The sequence below is a fragment of the Sipha flava genome, unplaced genomic scaffold, assembly GCF_003268045.1.
Source record: "Sipha flava isolate LNK unplaced genomic scaffold, YSA_version1 1_pilon_pilon, whole genome shotgun sequence".
Taxonomy (NCBI): Eukaryota; Metazoa; Arthropoda; class Insecta; order Hemiptera; family Aphididae; genus Sipha; species Sipha flava.
Genome location: NW_020272783.1, coordinates 4,982,841 through 5,001,274, shown reverse-complemented (window position 1 = coordinate 5,001,274; position 18,434 = coordinate 4,982,841). Strand labels below are relative to the sequence as shown.

General features: G+C 30.9%; 1 non-coding gene and 1 pseudogene across 1 annotated transcript; both read left to right on the top strand.

Moving 5' to 3' along the window:
- The first annotated feature begins 3,390 nt into the window (after positions 1-3,390).
- On the top strand, positions 3,391-13,729 carry LOC112682186 (annotated as a pseudogene).
- On the top strand, positions 6,640-6,760 carry LOC112682196. Its single transcript, XR_003148465.1, has one exon. It is a non-coding gene; the product is annotated as a U5 spliceosomal RNA (small nuclear RNA).
- Positions 13,730-18,434: the final 4,705 nt, after the last annotated feature.

Below are 18,434 nucleotides of genomic sequence, written 5' to 3'. Positions count from 1 at the left end.
GTTGGTCGGTTTTACAATGTTTATTTAATTTTAAAGGTAAACATATTATTTACAATAAACGTTAACATTTGAAAAACTCAAATAATTTAACAATCATTTTTTATTACATTGTATCGTGGATAATAATAAAAAAAAAATTAAATCATTTATAATAATATCGTTAATATTAACATAGAATAAATTTAATTAAATTACATATACTTGGAACATGTAGCGACGGATAAAAACGACAACATCAGTTACCTATGTGATTTTCAACTTTTAACTTCAGTAGATTGCATGAAAATGTATGCATTATTGATGTTTAAATTTGCACGATACATATTAATATAACTAAAATACTGGATAATTGATCATAAATACAATATTTTACTAAGCGGTTACGTGTATCGAGTACCCACCCGATTATAATTATTACATTTTTTTTAAAACAAAGAAGTCCAAACAAAATAAAATATAATAGTATTAAATGTCAAATGTGCAAACTAAGTATTAAACTTTTCTGTCGTACAACATAGCCCTACCCCTTTTCAATCATGAAGCAGTTGCTTCAATGAAATCTGCATCGTGCCTCCACTGTAGATTTGTATGTTTAGTCAAAATATCAACTTTATTTTTAAATCTTCAAGAACATGTTTCATAAACTAACGATAAAAATATTCTCATTTTTTTTTTTTTGTAACAAGAGCAGTATACTTAAGCCTCACAAATTCCCCTATTACCAACTTCTGGTAGTCATCACTTATACGCGTGTTCGCACATACGAGTAGCTGATGGCCCATAAGGGATCGCGTGGTAATGAAAACCGTTGACCGCGCGGCTCAACGAAGCGATAAGCGGGATAGGAACCGAAGGAAATCGAAGAAAACGTGACCTATCATCCCAGATCCGAGAAACACCAAGTATACACGACGTCTATTAACATAATACTCAAAGCAGCCGAACTGGTGTCCGGTGATAGTTTATTTTTGCTTCGCCTTACCTACGATCGAATATTGGACCAGAACAGACCGGTAGATGTTAACCGCCGCTCAGATGAACTATCGCAAGCTCAATGTTTAGATGGACTATCGAGATGGCTTAGATGGCCGCCGAAAACCACTTGCAATCCAACTGTTTTCATTAGTTTTCCGATGTCTTTAATCTACGAGAAGTAAGAAAAAAAATGCATTAATACCTGGTAATTAATAAAAGGCTGTATCATTTGATGTTCCCCACAAGTTTTTCAAAACAAACCAATTCATATTTTATTTATGTGCAGTCGAAGTGATGCCATCAAGATTGTTTCGAGACTGCGCCGCCGACTTGTTAAGTAGCGAAAAGTTGATATGGGTACAGGTTATTCTCGGGACGCGACGAACACGATTGACTTCGTTTTGCTCCGGGCATTTAATGTATAGGTAAATATAATTGCGTATGGTTTAATAGAATCCACGACGACGAGTAAGTCAACAAACAAACGTATTCATCCATTTTGGTCATATATTTCTGTGCCGGCCAGAACACATCTACAATAACGGGCAATGCGTGAACCGAATTTTTTGTTTCATAGTAGCTGTCAAAAGATTCGATCAGGCTGGCGGGGTGATTGATATTTAATACGAACCGAGACCGCTAAAATATTATTTGTGACACGCTGAGGTTATGATAATAATATGTGAACATAGATTTGGTGGTGCATTTGGCCAAGCTCGGACTGGTAGGATACCGGCCTTCTATTCTAGGTAAACAGGTGACCTACAATGTATTATATTGGGAATTTTTCAATGTATTTGTCTCATAAAATTGATATTTGGTAGGATTTAAAGAGGATAGAGGGGTGCACTTTCTTATAACCTATATATTCAACAATCATGATTAGTTATGGTGTGTTACCCTTAATCCTTGTCCCATGATTCCACACAAAATACATTTACTTTGTACATACTATAAAGTATATGCTTTAAAATAATAGGTACATAAAGAATTAGCGGAGTTTAATGAAAATCCAATATTATTTTTTGTGAATTAATTTATTTTATTTCAAATTAATAATTAAAAATATCTTTTTTTAAAGGTTTATAACAAATATTAACCGTAAAATTTACTTTATTCTGGCGCCCAACATTAGAAAAATTGAGACAACATATTATTTTGATAAGCATAAGCAAAAAACGGGTATCTGGATAGAACATTATCACACAATATAATATATCAATTTATTTATTCAGTCATCTGTGATTACATTAATTATTATAACACATGTGTATAAATATATACAATATACATCAGAGGTTCCCAAACTTCTTATAGTACGACCCATTTTGAAAATTATTTCAATTTTGACGACCCAAAATAATATCATTGACCTTTTTTTTATTACTGTTTTCATCATTTTAAATCGAAGAAAAGTATTATATTTATAAAAAATGTTTATATTATGTAATTTAATTAGTAAGTATATAATTTTAATGTGAAGGTTGTAATTGTTTCCTATTTTTCATAACTGCATTGATATCCACTTTTTTATTTTGATTGCAAAGAACTTGTTGTAAGCTCATCATCAATTAATATTCGTTTTTTAACCGCTGACTTAGATATTATCTCTGTTTCTTCAGTTTTGCAGAACTTTGAGTCGTTGACTTTTTATTTAACCCCTTGTTTATAGTAACTGTACAAAAACACAAAAAATAACGAATTTATTGGTTATTTGAAAAATAGTAAGATTTAAACTGCGTGCATGTACCGTTTGTTAATGAAAATAATCAATTTATTTGAACGTCATACAGGTACTAATTTGTTTCGAATATATTGCTATATTTTCAATTATCATTAATCCGATTGTGTTGTGTTGGCACAGTCGAGCATAGACATATAAAGAAATATTATTATGTCTATTGGTCGCAGTAAATTTGTAATTGTCACAAACGCAGATAACAGTTTATAATAAAACTAACTAAATAATTAAACATCAACCATAAGTAATAGAAACACTCTCCGTGCACAGCTCTTATCGAGCACACATGTTTATTAAACGTCCGCGATTCTTTTTATGTTTCACTTATACAACTTTGTCGATTTTAACAAAATTTATACCGTTGAAAAGGGGAAAAAAAAGACGAATCACTAGTATTTCAGGTCTTACCCACCACGGGGGTCTGTGCAGCCCCAAGGTAAGAAAAATCACATTTTTAATTACCGTTGCACAAAATGTCTAACCAAAATAATATGCTGCCGCGCTCGTTATCTAACCAAAATAACACGTCACTGCGCTCGCCACCACAAAAGAAGCCATACAACTACAAACCGATAACTCCAATTAAAATTGTAAATGGCAATCAAATAATTAAACAAAACGAAATAATAAACACCGACTCGGACGATTTATCATCTGTTGATTGGACATTGGTAATGTCTCCTCACTCCCAAAAACGTCAGCATATTCCATCACCTATTACGTCTCCCAAAACCAAACAAAGCAATACATCAAGTCAGTTTACAACAAAAAATCGTTACACCTCACTTTCTGAAAACTTATCTACACAGGAAATAGATACTGATCAAACGTCTGAATTACCAAATACCAAACCACAATTACCACCTCCAATTTTTATCAAATCTGAATTAAACTACAAAAATTTCTGTGACGCTATCAAACTATTAATCGGTCCCGAAGAATTCTTTTGCAAAAGTCTTATCAATAACCTAAAACTTCAAACAAAATCAGCTGACTCATTCCGAAAAGTAACTAAACTGCTCAAAGAAAAAGGAGTTGATTTTCACACTTATCAAGTTAAACAAGATAAACCATACAGAGTCGTTTTTCGGAACTTACATCATACCACGCCTATCGATTTTATTATCCAAGAATTAAATGAAAACGGATTCACTGCAAGACAAGTTGTAAATGTAAAAAATAAAATAACAAAACTACCGTTACCCCTATTTTTCATAGACCTTGAACCTGACCAAAATAACAAAGAAATATTTAAATTAACTTCAATATGCTACACCAAAATTAAAGTTGAAGAACCACACCCCCGACGCCAAATAATACAATGTCTTAGATGCCAAGATTTTGGTCACTCGAGAACATACTGTAATCACGCACCTCGATGCGTGAAATGTGGGGAAAACCACAATACTTCTGCCTGTTTAAAACCCATCGACCAACCACCAAAATGCGCACTATGCGAAGGACAACACCCAGCAAGTTATCGAGGTTGCATTGTGTATAAAAATCTACAACAAAGACCCCAAAAAAATAAAAAAAAATTAACCAAGATTTCCAATCTGATATTAAATTATTAAGTAACAATAATCCCATACCTGTTAAAGAGGTTTATTGCACCACCCCAAACGATAATATTAATACTAATAATCAGCCTCACACTCAATCATACGCAGATGCCTCTTGTCAATTTAATAATACAAAAATCCATGAACAAACCACAAATTATTTTTCCAAACAGCTCACCTCATTCCTAGATGATTTTAAATTAATTATTAATCCACTTATTTCACTTCTCACAACGGTTATCAACAAACTTTTAATAAAAAATAATGAATAACTCCACCCAATCCCATCCCTCATTAAACATTTTACTCTGGAACGCAAACGGTGCCATTCAACACAAACATGAACTTCATAACTTATTATTCGACAAAGAAATTGATATATTCCAAACTCGATTCCCATAAAAATCCTCTTATAAAAAATATGTCCTCTCACGTTCTACCTGGAAACTCAAAACGACGTTTAAAAAGGAACTGGTCCCGTGACCTCTTATAATAAATTGCCAAATTACAAATTATGAGGATGTTGCCAATGGGCCTCTTCCCCAATCATGCTATTCATACCATTGTTATTCATAATATTTATCACATTTACTTATTGTTTTTGTTTTTATGTACAGATTGTAAATTTCTTTAAAATATAAAAAAAAATAAAAAAAAGTAATAGAAACACATGAAAAATATAACGCGACCCACAGTTTGGGAACCTCTAATATACATAATATATGATATGCATTAAGCACGGTAAATACTAGATTTACTGCAATAAGCTGATTCAGACTAGATTTCGGTATAATATAATTTATAATATATATATAGGATTTTCTGAAAACCTTGCCATGAAATCATTTAAAAAATGTGACTAGGTACCAAGGTGCTATAAACAGATAATCTGTTCACTATTCTATAATCTCAGTAAAGATTTTTTTCACGGCCGCGGCCTACTGTGCTGTAGCACAGTACCACAGTGGGCCAGTCCGGCCCTGTATATATCTCAACACATCTGCACGAAATTTGGTTCTTATACAATGTCAACCGTTTTTAGAAATATAAACAAGTATAAAAAAAAACGTGATGATTATTGAGAAAAAAAATCATATAGAGTCAACCGTCCACGGTTCTGTCACTGAATATTCTGTAGTTCTGTGCTATTGGTGATAACGGTGTCTGCTCATAAGCGCAAACTAGGGAGCGCAATAGGGTTCTTAGCACTCCTGAGTTAAGATTTACCACCTTTGTTTTTTTTTTTCAAATATATATAATCTATAGTAATTATAGTTAAATAACATTTTATTTTATTTTCAGCAATTTCAGCACTCCCAATGTTTGAGCTTAAGTTGCGCCAATGTTTTTGCTGTTAACAGTGATATCCATTAAATGTTCGCTCCTTTTGCCACTCTCCGTAGGATTAAAAATTATTTATGAATTACCGTTAGAGAAAACAGGCTGAATGGCTGATCTCACCTGAACTAGAAGTCTCACCCCTTTCTTGGCTTTGGATCACATTTAATATATCGTTATCTAAATACTTCTCTTGATACAATACATATATACATATATAGACACATATGCATGTATGCCATTTCATAAAGTAAAAATGTATTTATTTATCTGTGTTGTTCTGTTGCAAACACAAATATCGAACCATCATTTTGCTTAGTTTAATCTTATACTATTATTCATTTAAATGAATCTATAAGGAACAAAAAATAAAAATAAATATGATCGCTAATCGGTTTACACTAAAGTTAAAGTATTGATTAAATATTTAATAATATCAAACATATATATATATAATATATTTAATATATAATAAATGAATATGTAAATTTAATCGATGATTAAAGTAAGTTCAAGTAAACATATAATTTACAATAAACGTCAATATTTCAAAGAAGTCGCACGTTCATTAAAAATTTTAAAATTATTGTTTATTACGTCGTGTTGCGGATGAAAAATAAAATAAATCATATATAATAATATTGTTAATATTACGAGTCCAATAAAATAATTGATGATTTGATCAAATCTTTTTGTATGGAACACATAGTAACGGATAATAACGGCAACATTGGTTATGATGTACGATATATAATTTTTAATTCCGGTAGATGGCGTGAAAATATAACCATTATTGATAGGTTTTTAAATTTGAACGGTGAATACTCTCAATTATAAAATAATAAATAATTGATCATTGAATACAATTCGCTACTACTTTATATAGATTTGGGAGTCCTGTCAATATCTCAATTTTGTTTTTAAATCTTCGAGAACATGCTCCGTATACTAATGATTAAAATATTCTTATATTCTTTCGTAACAAAGGTAATGTACTTCAATCGCTTAAATACCACAGTACGATAACTCCGGTTCCCTTTCAAATCGTATAAATCTTTCGCCTTTTACTAAAGATTTCCGTGGAGGGGATCATTCAAGGGAGTATAGATTTTAATTTTTACATACGCCTGACCAAGGTCGGGCAAATATTATCAATATTATGATACAAGCTAGTTCTCATTTTATACATTCTATATGTATCTACTTAGAAAAAAGAATATATTGAATTTTCATCCAATAAATAGTTCTTTGATATTTTCTAGGCACCAGTACGTAGAAACTTTTCTACGATATCACTATTTGTTCGTTATTATTATACACTATCACTTATATAGACCTTATCGTATAGAAATCGATTGTAACCGTAGAAATTATAATTCGTTAAATATTATGAAAAGTAATTATTTCTAATAATGCAATACGCGTATGATTAACGGGTAAATAATTTTTTCGAAAAAACGAAAAGAAAACCTTTTTTTTTTTGAAAATAATTTGGATTTATTTGAAAAATTACGATCTATACAGTATGTATAATAAGTAATATAAATAATTTACAACAGTTGACCATGAATAGAAACATGAGGAGGAAATCACACATTTGTGACACCTCTTACATTTATAAGCTTTAACTTAAGTTATCAAATCACGGCACCATTTCCTCTTGAGGCATCTGGTTGGGTTACCTGGAAGTGTAGTGAAGCTAACTCTTTGATTAGTTGGTTGGGTATATTTTGAAGTTTGGCGTGGAAGCGTTTGAATTAGATAGCAGCTGTATTGTCGACAGAAGGTAATTTGAGGTCGGAGTTTAAGGTCTCGTTCGAAACGAACCAGGGTGCACCAGTGATTAGACGAAGAGTGATGTTTTGAAAAGCTTGTATAGTTCTCTTGTTAGAGTTCTTAGCGGAACCCCAGATTACAATACCGTATGTCCATATTGGTTGGAGAAGAGTTTTATAAAGAATGATTTTTATTGGTAAGGTGAGGTTCGAACGAAGCAGTGGTCTTAGCAGGTGAAGTCTGAAATTAGAACACATTTCACTCTAGTGTAAACGCACTTCTAGTGCAGTCTAGCTAGAGCAATCTAAATCTAGCTGTATTTATCTCTACAGAGTACAGGCACCTTAAGAGTAGCTGTCCGTGTTCGTCCTCTTGTAAAATCTGAATTAAATCGTGGATGTTCAGATTGTGTGTTAGCTGATGTTAAAAACCAACAGATAATTGTGAACGATAATCCTGATCTAACACTTACCTTTAATTATGTATTTTCACCTGAACATTCTCAAGACCAAATATATAAATTAGCGGTTGAAGATTTAATTAAAAAGTTATTTAGTGGTTAGTATACACATTAACACATTGACTGCTATGGTGATTTGAGTGTGTAAAGGCACAAGTAATTTTTTCAACTTGTTTATGCAATAATTACGTAACATGTGCGGACGCTCGGTATCTTATCTTATTGTGATTATTATTCATATTATTATTATTTATTAAGATATCGAGTTTGTTCGCGCATGTTACGTAGTTAATTAATGTATTATTTTTATAAAAACTTTGTCAACGGATTCCGGATTGCCGTCACAAAGCTAAATCCATCGCGCCAATGGACGCCGTTATCGGTGCACCTACTTATAAAAGGCACGGTGGCGTGATGGAAAGTCACCATTTACTGTCTCTCCGGTGTTGTAGTGAGACCTTCCCAGGCAGACTTACGCAACATTGGAAGACAGTATCCCCCCGACCTCGACGAACGATATATTTATGTTGGTCAATGTTGTAATAGTCGGAGTTATTCTGGCATTGCATCGATCAACATAACCATAGGTTTATGGGGCAATAGTCAGAGTAATTCCGGCATTGCACCGACTGTATTATCGTTCGTTCGAGGTCTTTATTCTAGTCGACGCGATCCGAGATCCGACAGTTAAAAATCAGTAAAGCTCCTCCGAGCACAATTCTTATTATAATAAAAACGCATTTTTTTTTATCATTAGTTGTCTTTCTTTTGTGTGTTTCATGACTCTCCGAGTCAAAACGTATCACAACTTATGACATTTTTTTAATGATTTTTGATAATTTCGTTAAATGTTTAAATCATTATATGTGTAATTTCACCTGTATAAATCTGAAGAGTCTCTAAGTCTCTAAGTGAACTTCAGTATCAATAATTATGTGAATCACATTTTCTAGCTTTAAAGGGACATTATCTCAATATTAAAAATGATAATCTTGAAATAATGTATAACATATAATATATAAAACAAATATTCAACTATAGGTAAATAACCGGCTTTTAAATTTTTATAGTTTTAAAAACATAACTAATTAGCCATATTCCTTTTGGTAAAAATAATTGATTATCTTTCAATTACTAAATGTATAATACTATAAAAATTACAACAAAATACATTTTTAACTTAGGTACTTATAACTTTGCACTTGAACATACATTATAATAATAATCAGCAACATTTTATAATTGAAATGTATATACCATTAAGTATTTGTAAGCGCATGAAGTGCTCGCAATAGTTTGAGCAGCTTGGCCACAACTTGAATTTTTAATAATAATTAATAAAAAGAAATAAAATAATTGTGGACTGTATAATTGATATAATAAATTTAATTAATACAAGAATAATAATATAATTATAATAAAGATCACAGCCAGATATAATTTGTGTTAAAACAGTAATAATAATAAATTTATAATAATAATGGTAATGCAAAAAATAAATGGTAATTAGATAAATGAAATAAATAAAATGTGTGGCACACACGAATTAATAAATACTTTGCCAATGACGGCTAGGCCGTCGGCCCTTACACTAATACACGAATATGGTCGACCAATACTCACAATTGTAACTGTGTTGAATGGCGGATTGCATCCCACGCGACCACAACGCAAAATATGCTTATACAATATACTAAACAGTTATAACAAAACTCAAAAAGCACAGTCCCCACTGCGTGCGACCACCCAAACACAGTCACAGACGAACGACGAATGATAACAAACTGAATGTTGATGTGCACACCACGAAGACACGTGGAAGAGAGAATCGGTGCCGACGACATTTTACCACGAAAGTTCTGGCCGCCGGACACCACAATGAAGATAAAAGGCCTCAGTGTTACCACACAAAACTGAAAAACACTCGAAATTAATGAACTTTGAGGTACTGAAAGCATTACTTTAACTTTTACTGGAGAACATAACCGACAATTTATTTGAAAACGTGCAATAACGACAACTTTCATGTGATGATAACAGCGCGATTGCGTACCCGGCCGGTCGCACACGGAGGCTTATCACCGCCGCCGACGAAGGCTGCGGATACGCAACGCATCGCACGAAAATGATAACATAAAATGACAAAACATATACTACCCGCACATGGCGGGAATTAAAAATCTTTGAATTGCTTGCATGCGTAGACATATTCTCCCCCCCCCTTGAAAGACTGTGTTCTTTCAAAGAGAGAGACAATAATACAAATATTTAACAAATCAAGAAATACATAACATAAAGGAATTTATATTGACACTTTACAGTGTGTCTTACAGTGTATACTAAAAACTATTGGTCTTCGAGATCTTCATCTTCAGGATTTGGTAGTGAAGCAAGTTTGACTACTGGGCTGCGGATACGCAACACACCGCTACGCATCGCATGAAAATGATAACATAAAATGACAAAACATATACCCGCACATGGCGGGAATTCAAAATCTTTGAATTGCTTGCATGCGTAGACAATATGTTTAATTTATTTTTCTCTGTCAGTAAAGGAATAAAATTATAAATTGAAAATTCCTTTTAAGTGGGATTATAGTTTTTGATATAGAAAACATTATTATTCTTATTTCTGAATATTTTTCATTTATAATTAAACCTATTTTATTGTATTAAATTATTATATTTATTAATATATAATTTATTACATTTGTAATTTGATTTTAAAATCTGCTATATTTTATAGTTTTCAATTTCTAAATTGTAGGATGGAAATATATCTTAATGATTTGTTTTTTAATGTAAAATACATATTTTTATATTGGTACTTTTAATTTAAAATGTTAGAACCTTTGAAATTTGTTGGCTTAATAATAATGTATAGATAAATTGACTGTTCAGTCAGATGTTTGACTATTATTATTGTTCTTATAAAACAATATATTGTTAAATAGATCTTGAGAGTCTTCTTTTATTGATTAAACACTGTTTTAATTTGCAACTTTTCCTAAAAGTCATTCAATTCTAATTACAAGGTATTTTTTCATTTTTAGTGTAAAAAATGTTTTCTTTGATTAATGATTAGTTTTTATTCCCTAAATTATGTTAATATTTTATTAATATATTGTTGAAGTTTCTGTTGTTTCACATAAAGAAATAATATATTAACTTATTGTTCCAGTGTAATATTATTTAGTTTAAGAAATCATTTTGTAGATTAAAGGATATCATAACAATATAAAGTATTGTTTGTGAAACAATTAGTTCTAATTTATGTATTTTTCTTATAATATAATGTTACCATATTAGCATACGGACAAACTGGATCAGGTAAAACCCACTCAATGGGTACAAATTTTGTGAATGATGAAAAAGAAGAAGAAAAAGGTATTATTCCACGATCTATTCAAAATATTTTCAATGAAGTACAAAAACTAAAAGAAGTACAATTTTCCATAAGTGCATCATTTATTGAAGTATTAATATTATTTAATGTATTTTCTTTAAATTTTTAAATGTTAGACTAATTTTATTAGTTATCATTAATTACAATAATAACTAGTTTTCAAATTTTCAAATTTTATTGACTTTTTGAAATTAAAATTGCTTAAAAATGTAGTTAATAACTAAATCAATTATCAATACATTTAAATTTTCATACTCCAACAACCAGTTGTAGCTGTTAAGAAATATACTGATTCTTTTATCATACTATCATATTGATGGAATGTACGCAGCCATTTCTTTGCAAAATTACTATAGAATTCACCATTTCCTGACCATTAAACTTTACTTACCCCAAGTATGTCTTTGTATGAGGTGTATAAATAAAGTAATGAGACTGATTTTATATAATTTTTTTTTTTTATTGAATTTAAATAACTATTTTATATTATCTCCTTCAAAGTAATTATCTTGGGAATCCACACAGCACTGGAGTTGAAGTTTTGATTGTTTTTAAGAGTTCTGGAATTTAGTTACTCAAAAAGATTTCAATTTGAAGGTTACAGGTGTAACGTGGTCGGGGATGACCAGTTAAATATATGATATTCAGGGAAGGTTTTCTAGTCCTTATGAATATATTGTACCGTAGCACGGGAGCATAAGAGGAAAGATCTTGATATTACAAATAAATGTAAATTGGTTTAGATTTAGTTATTATTTAATATACATACATAAATTAGACTTACGGACTATGGAGTTCAGCTACCTCGGACGAACGTTGTGACAGAACTACCGCGACTTAATGTAATAACATGTAAATTAACGTGATGTCTACTCAGCAATATCCATATTACATGAGTAGACATTAATAATATGTAACAATCGTTACACAGGTATTTGAATGTTTTTTAGTATCTCAAAATGTCGTCCTTTGAGATAAATTTTTAATCTTGAAAAGAAAAAAAGGCTCAAGGATTCAAATCGGGCAAATAATAGGGTTGAGGAGCCATAGGAAATAGTTTTTCTATTATGTTTGTAAGTTTTGTAGTGAATCTGATTGTAAGTTTTTTGAATTGAAAGGAAGCAGGAATATAATTTGTATTCCATATATCCCACTGTTGGCTACAGCAAAGTGTTTGTTCATATATTGCTGTAATGCTATAACTTCAAGTTCTTGATTTAGCACTAAAATTCCTGGTCCAAGTTGTTACACTCTCTTCCTGGGAAGTGTTGGCTTTAGTAACATATTACCCTGTGTGAAGGGATTTCTAGTCCATCTAGTGAAGCATTTAAAAATATACTGTATTAAATTTATACAAATATATTAATAATATTTGTATTGTATATTTATAGTTGTATCAAGAACAAGTGTATGACCTTTTATTTCCTACAAGAGCTACTCTTGATATTAGAGAAGATGGCCATGGAATATGTATACCAGATCTAACTGAAATGAGGGTTACTGATTTATCTTCTACTCTCCAATGCTTGATACAGGTGAGCTTTTATATATTAAATATTTTGTACACATTTTAAATAATAATTATTTTCTATGTAGTTAAAATGCTTTCTTATACTTAGGGTTCTAGCGGTAGAGCAACTGGGGCAACTGCAATGAATGCTCAATCTTCCCGTAGTCATTATATATTTACGTTAACCATAAGTCAAATACGAGAAAATGGGTAAATTATTTATTTTGGTAAATTAATTAATACTTATAACTATATAATACATTTTTATTTTAGGGACAATACTACTGCTAAATTTCATCTTGTGGATTTGGCTGGATCAGAAAGAAGCAAAAAAAAAAAAGCTACTGGAGAAAGATTTAAGGAAGGTGTTAATATTAATAAGGGGCTATTATCATTAGGAAATGTTATTACATCGTTATGTAACAAATTTGCTCACATTTCATACAGAGATAGTAAACTTACCCGCTAACTGCAAGGTAAATATAAATAAAAAAAAATATTTTCTCATTAATAATTGAGTATTTTTAGATTCTCTGGATGGAAATTCTGTTACACTGATGATTGCATGTATTAGTCCAGCAGACTATAATATGGATGAAAGTGTAAGCACTTTACAGTATGCTAATAGAGCATTACAAAATAAAAATAAGCCTATTATTAACCAAGATATAATTATATTGCTCAGATTTCTGCAATTTCTAAATAAGTAATTTAACTAAATAATAATAATCAAAATTAACATTTTAAATTTATTTTAGAATTGTGAATTAAAATTAAAAATAGTTGCAATGGAAGCTAATAGCTTTGGTTCTTGTCCACCAGAACATAACACTTTGCTAAAAACAAATAAAGAATTATTGGAGAAAACCCTTGCCATGAGTCAAGTATTAAGTGAATGGCTATAGGTGAGTTGCGGCCCGACATGTCATTTACATGTTGAAGACCGGTGAATTGCGGCCCGGTCATATTTTATCACTAAGTTAATTGCGGCCCAGGAAATTTATTTATTTTCAATTTTGTGCCGGCAGTATCGGCAGTATCTTATCTCAAGTAGATACCACAACGTCAATAGTTCAAACGAAAAATATTACTGTGTTAGTCTGTTCACCACTTAGTATCTATATCTACGAAAACTAAAAATTCTGTTTGAGTGTGTTGTACAGTTTATTATAAGTGCGTTATGGAGTTTGTAAATAGTGAAAAATCAAAACCAATTATTCTCTACGAAGGCTACAAATTTCGTTTCCACAAAACACTAAAAAACGATGTACAGCGGTGGCCTTGCAGTGTCAAAAGTTGTAAGTGCTTTTTAAAATTATCTCTTTTAAATAAAATAGTTGACAGTAATACTAATCATAACCACAATAAAAACGACGAAAAAGTCCTGAATAGGCAAATATTAAGTAATTCTCTGAAAAGAAAAGCCATAGAAGATATTTCTTGCAAACCTTCAAAATTAATTCGTTCAGAATTGAAGAAAGGCGATATATCGACTTTGACAACGAATGATTTATCATTAATTCGACACATTGTTCATCGTGCTCGTTCATTTGTACACCCCCCTCTGCCAAAATGCATTAAAGAATTACATGCTGCTTTAGAGTCTATAAATATCAAAACTAATATAGATGAGCTATTTTTGTTTATCAAAGACAAAGAAAATTTTAAAATTGGTTTTTCTACTACACAAAACATAAAATTGCTGTGCGATGTTAATAAATTTTACGTAGAGTAAGCTAGCACAAAAAGAAATAGAGCTGTTTGATTTCATCAAATCATTAAGTTTTAAGTTTTTGCCCAACCAATAAATATATATATATTTACATATTTTACATAAATATTAAAATTCATTTTACCATAAATTACCATACATTTTGCCATTTTTACACAAATAAAAAAATACAAATTTTTGGGAGACGACTCAGCCAACCTCCTCGTGGTGTCTTCTGGGTAACGCTGATATTTATTTATTTATTTATTTATTTATTTATTATTAACAATACGGACTGAGCTCAATTTAGATCTGTTATATATTTAGATAAAAAAAACCTGGGAACTTTGCTGTACAGAAGGGTGGGAGTGTACCTCTGTCTTACTGTAGGGATATATTAAAAAATATGTTTTAATTATAAGTTATTCTTAAAAATCTTATTACAATATACAAGTTACAAAAATTTAACTCAAAAATCACTTATACTAATCGCAGATTCCGTCTACATCTAATGAGTGGGAAAAAGAAACAACATTTTTATGAAAATTGGAATTTCCCTAACTGTATCGGGGTACTTGATGGTAAACATGTAGTGATGAAAGCACCAATGAATAGTGGAAGCCTTTACTTTAATTACAAAGGGACACACAGCATTGTGTTAATGGCTCTTGTTGGTGCCGATTATAAATTTTTGTATGTTGATGTGGAATGTAACGGCCGTATTTCAGATGGTGGTTATATTTGCAAATTGTTCATTGTCAAAAGCTCTCGTAAATAATACTTTAAATATACCTCAACCAAAACCTTTACGTGGACAGTCAAATTCAGTGCCATTTGTTATCGTTGCTGACGATGCTTTTCCTTTAAAAACATACTTAATTAAACCGTTTCCCTTTCGAAACCAACCCGAGCCAAATCGAATTTTTAATTTTAGACTCTCGTGCTCGCAGAGTTGTGGAGAACGCGTTTGGTTTGCTTTCTGTTCGCTTTCGTGTACTAAGGAAACCTATAGAGTTGGATCCAGAAAAAACCACAAAGATTGTGCTTGCCACTTGTTGTTTACACAATTATTTACTATCTCGGAAAGCATATAGTTACGCACCCTCTGGAACATTTGGTAGAGAAGAGCAAAGTGGTTTGATTCCTGGTAGTTGGAGAGAAGAAGGAACTCCACAAAACACATTACACTCAATACACAAAGAAATGCAAGTTTTACTGCTAAGGAAGTACGTGAAAAGTTCAAAACTTACTTTCATAGGCGGAAATTGGGGGGGGCTTGAGGGGTCTTAGCCCCCTCAAAACGTACAAATAGAAAAATTAGCCCCCTCAAATAATTGATCACTGCAGGTTACTGCAATAAATAATAATAAATATTAACTTTCAATTCAAATATTGTTGGAACGCGAATAAAACATTTAGAGAATATTATAGAAAAAAAAATAGGATGTGATATATTTTCTGATTTCAATGTCAAATGCCTAAGTCCATAGAGCACAGAGGCACAGCATAATAAATATTTAAGAATCAATGTATATTAGTTTATTAGTATCTATATATAAACGATATAAGTTGAATCTAATGATTGGTTTCAATACGCAGACAACGATATCTCATTATTTTCTTGGAATTGTCAATTATATTATAAAAATAGACGAAATAGTAAATACCAATGTAAAATTTGACAATTCTAAACACACAACAGTGATATCTCTACTTCATTAGCCATTCATCCATTGTCCATTGCATCGTATGTACTGTTAAGTGTTGTTTCGTTTTTTTTAACTTTGTTCAATTTTTTTTTTTAAATATGTCCAAAAATGTATTTGACATATTTAATTTAAAAAAAAGAATGTTCCGACCGTCGATATTGACCAAGTCAGAATTGATTCTGCATTATTTGAATCATCTTGACTGTACATTCAGGCACGGTAAAACAATCGTGAACGTAGTTTTTCTGCAATGAGAAGGATTAAAACATGGCTGAGGTCATCCGTGGTACAGAATAGATTTAAAAATTTAGCTATAATTAGTATTGAGAAAGATATTTCTAAAAAAATTGATAAAGAAGTCATACTAAATTTATTTGCAAAAAAAAATAGATACATTATTTTAAAATATATATTTTTTAGTTTCATTATAAAGAGTTTTCATTGTTAAAATTCAAGTATATGTATGAGTATATGCATAGTATAGTAGTATATCTATCTAAAATAAATCATGCTTAGGTTTTGCATGATATTTATAAGGTAATATAATTTTTTTTTTTTTTAGCTTTGATTTGCAATAAAGTATTTTTAAATATTAGCCCCCTCTAAAATTATGGAGAATTTCCGCCTATGCTTACTTTATGTCCACAGAAGGAGAACTGACATGGCAATATCAATATATTTAAGTAATATTTAAATAATTTAAAAAAAAAACAACTAAATAATTTTTTAATAAAAAATTTCAATTTTTTAAAGTTTAGATTTAAGTCTTTTTTTTGAAATAGATCTAAATTTAATATTTGATTAATATGAATCTGACAGTGAAGAACAGAACTTATTGTATAATATAGGCAATGTGATACTCAAAAAATTTAATAGTAATTATTATTTTAATTTTAAATATTATAATATGCTAAATAATAAAAATACTAAATTGTATATATAACATCGTATATTGTAATATAAATTATCATTTACGTATCTACCAGTATAAAAATATAAATTTAAATATTGATATCGCGTCGCCACCGTCCAATAATAATATTATATAAAAATCTATTATTAGTTTTTCCATTATTTGTTTTTAATTTAAAAATAAATGTGATAACGATTCAGTACATTACCAAGTAATAAACCTGTTTTAATATTAAAATAAGTAACTTACCAATGCATTTGGTACTGTGCCGACAGTCTTCACACATTCAGAAATGCCAGTCATGAATTTCAGTGAATCGAAAAACTCCCAAGAGCTATTCACGGTCTCATCTGCACCTGCTCCACTCTTTTTATTTTTTGTAGTTCACTATTCATTTGGCACCGAAGATTGTGTAACTTTCTACCAACTTCTGCAGAACTAATTACCAATTTTTGAGCAATTGTTTCCATACATTTTGCCTTTAGTTGCCTGTCTCTGTATTCCTTCAGTGCAACCGCTAGAGCGCTCTATATGTTGTGTACACTTCTAGACTAAATCTAGAGAGCTCTAGCTAGGGTAACTCTACGAGAAAAAATCTACAGTGTACAGTTACCTTTATAGAATCCATACTGTAAAAACGTTTTGTTAAAAATGAAATAGGCAAAAACTAAAGTTTATAGAACAAAGTTAAATATTAAAAAAAACATTGTTAGTTAAAAAAAAAATTATTCACCACTATCGTTCCAGACATAGATGACGGATAAGTGACGAACAAGACGATATAAAATTCAAATTCAAGAACATTACTACTAACCGATGGAAACGGTTACGGTTCATAGAGTAATTGCGCCTTCGATAATGCAACGCTGTGGATACGTATTGCCATCAAAATGATAAAATATGTTCTAAAATGCATCGTAAGATCGTGTCTAGACGTCGTACAGTCCACACGTTAATTGTCTCGCGCACCGCTTTTATCAGCTCTCGTTAGCGTGTGGTTTTTGTACGTCTTCATTCAGCGCTCGTCGCGGTACCTGTACCGTTGGTAATGTATAAATTATCTAAACATTCCCCAAGGCCAACCATAATATATTTTATCTACATCATTATGAGTAACTCTCGTCGTCCATCTACTCCTATCGTCAAAAAACCTCAATTAATAATTAATAACAATAAATCTGCAATGAACTCTATTCCTCCGTTAATTATCAATATACAGCCATTAAATGACCAAAAAGGTGGAAATTCTCCCTCTGACCTCTCCGACAACGAATCTGGTTGGCAAACAGTCCCACCATTATTTAAACATGACAGATCTCCTAATAACGCAT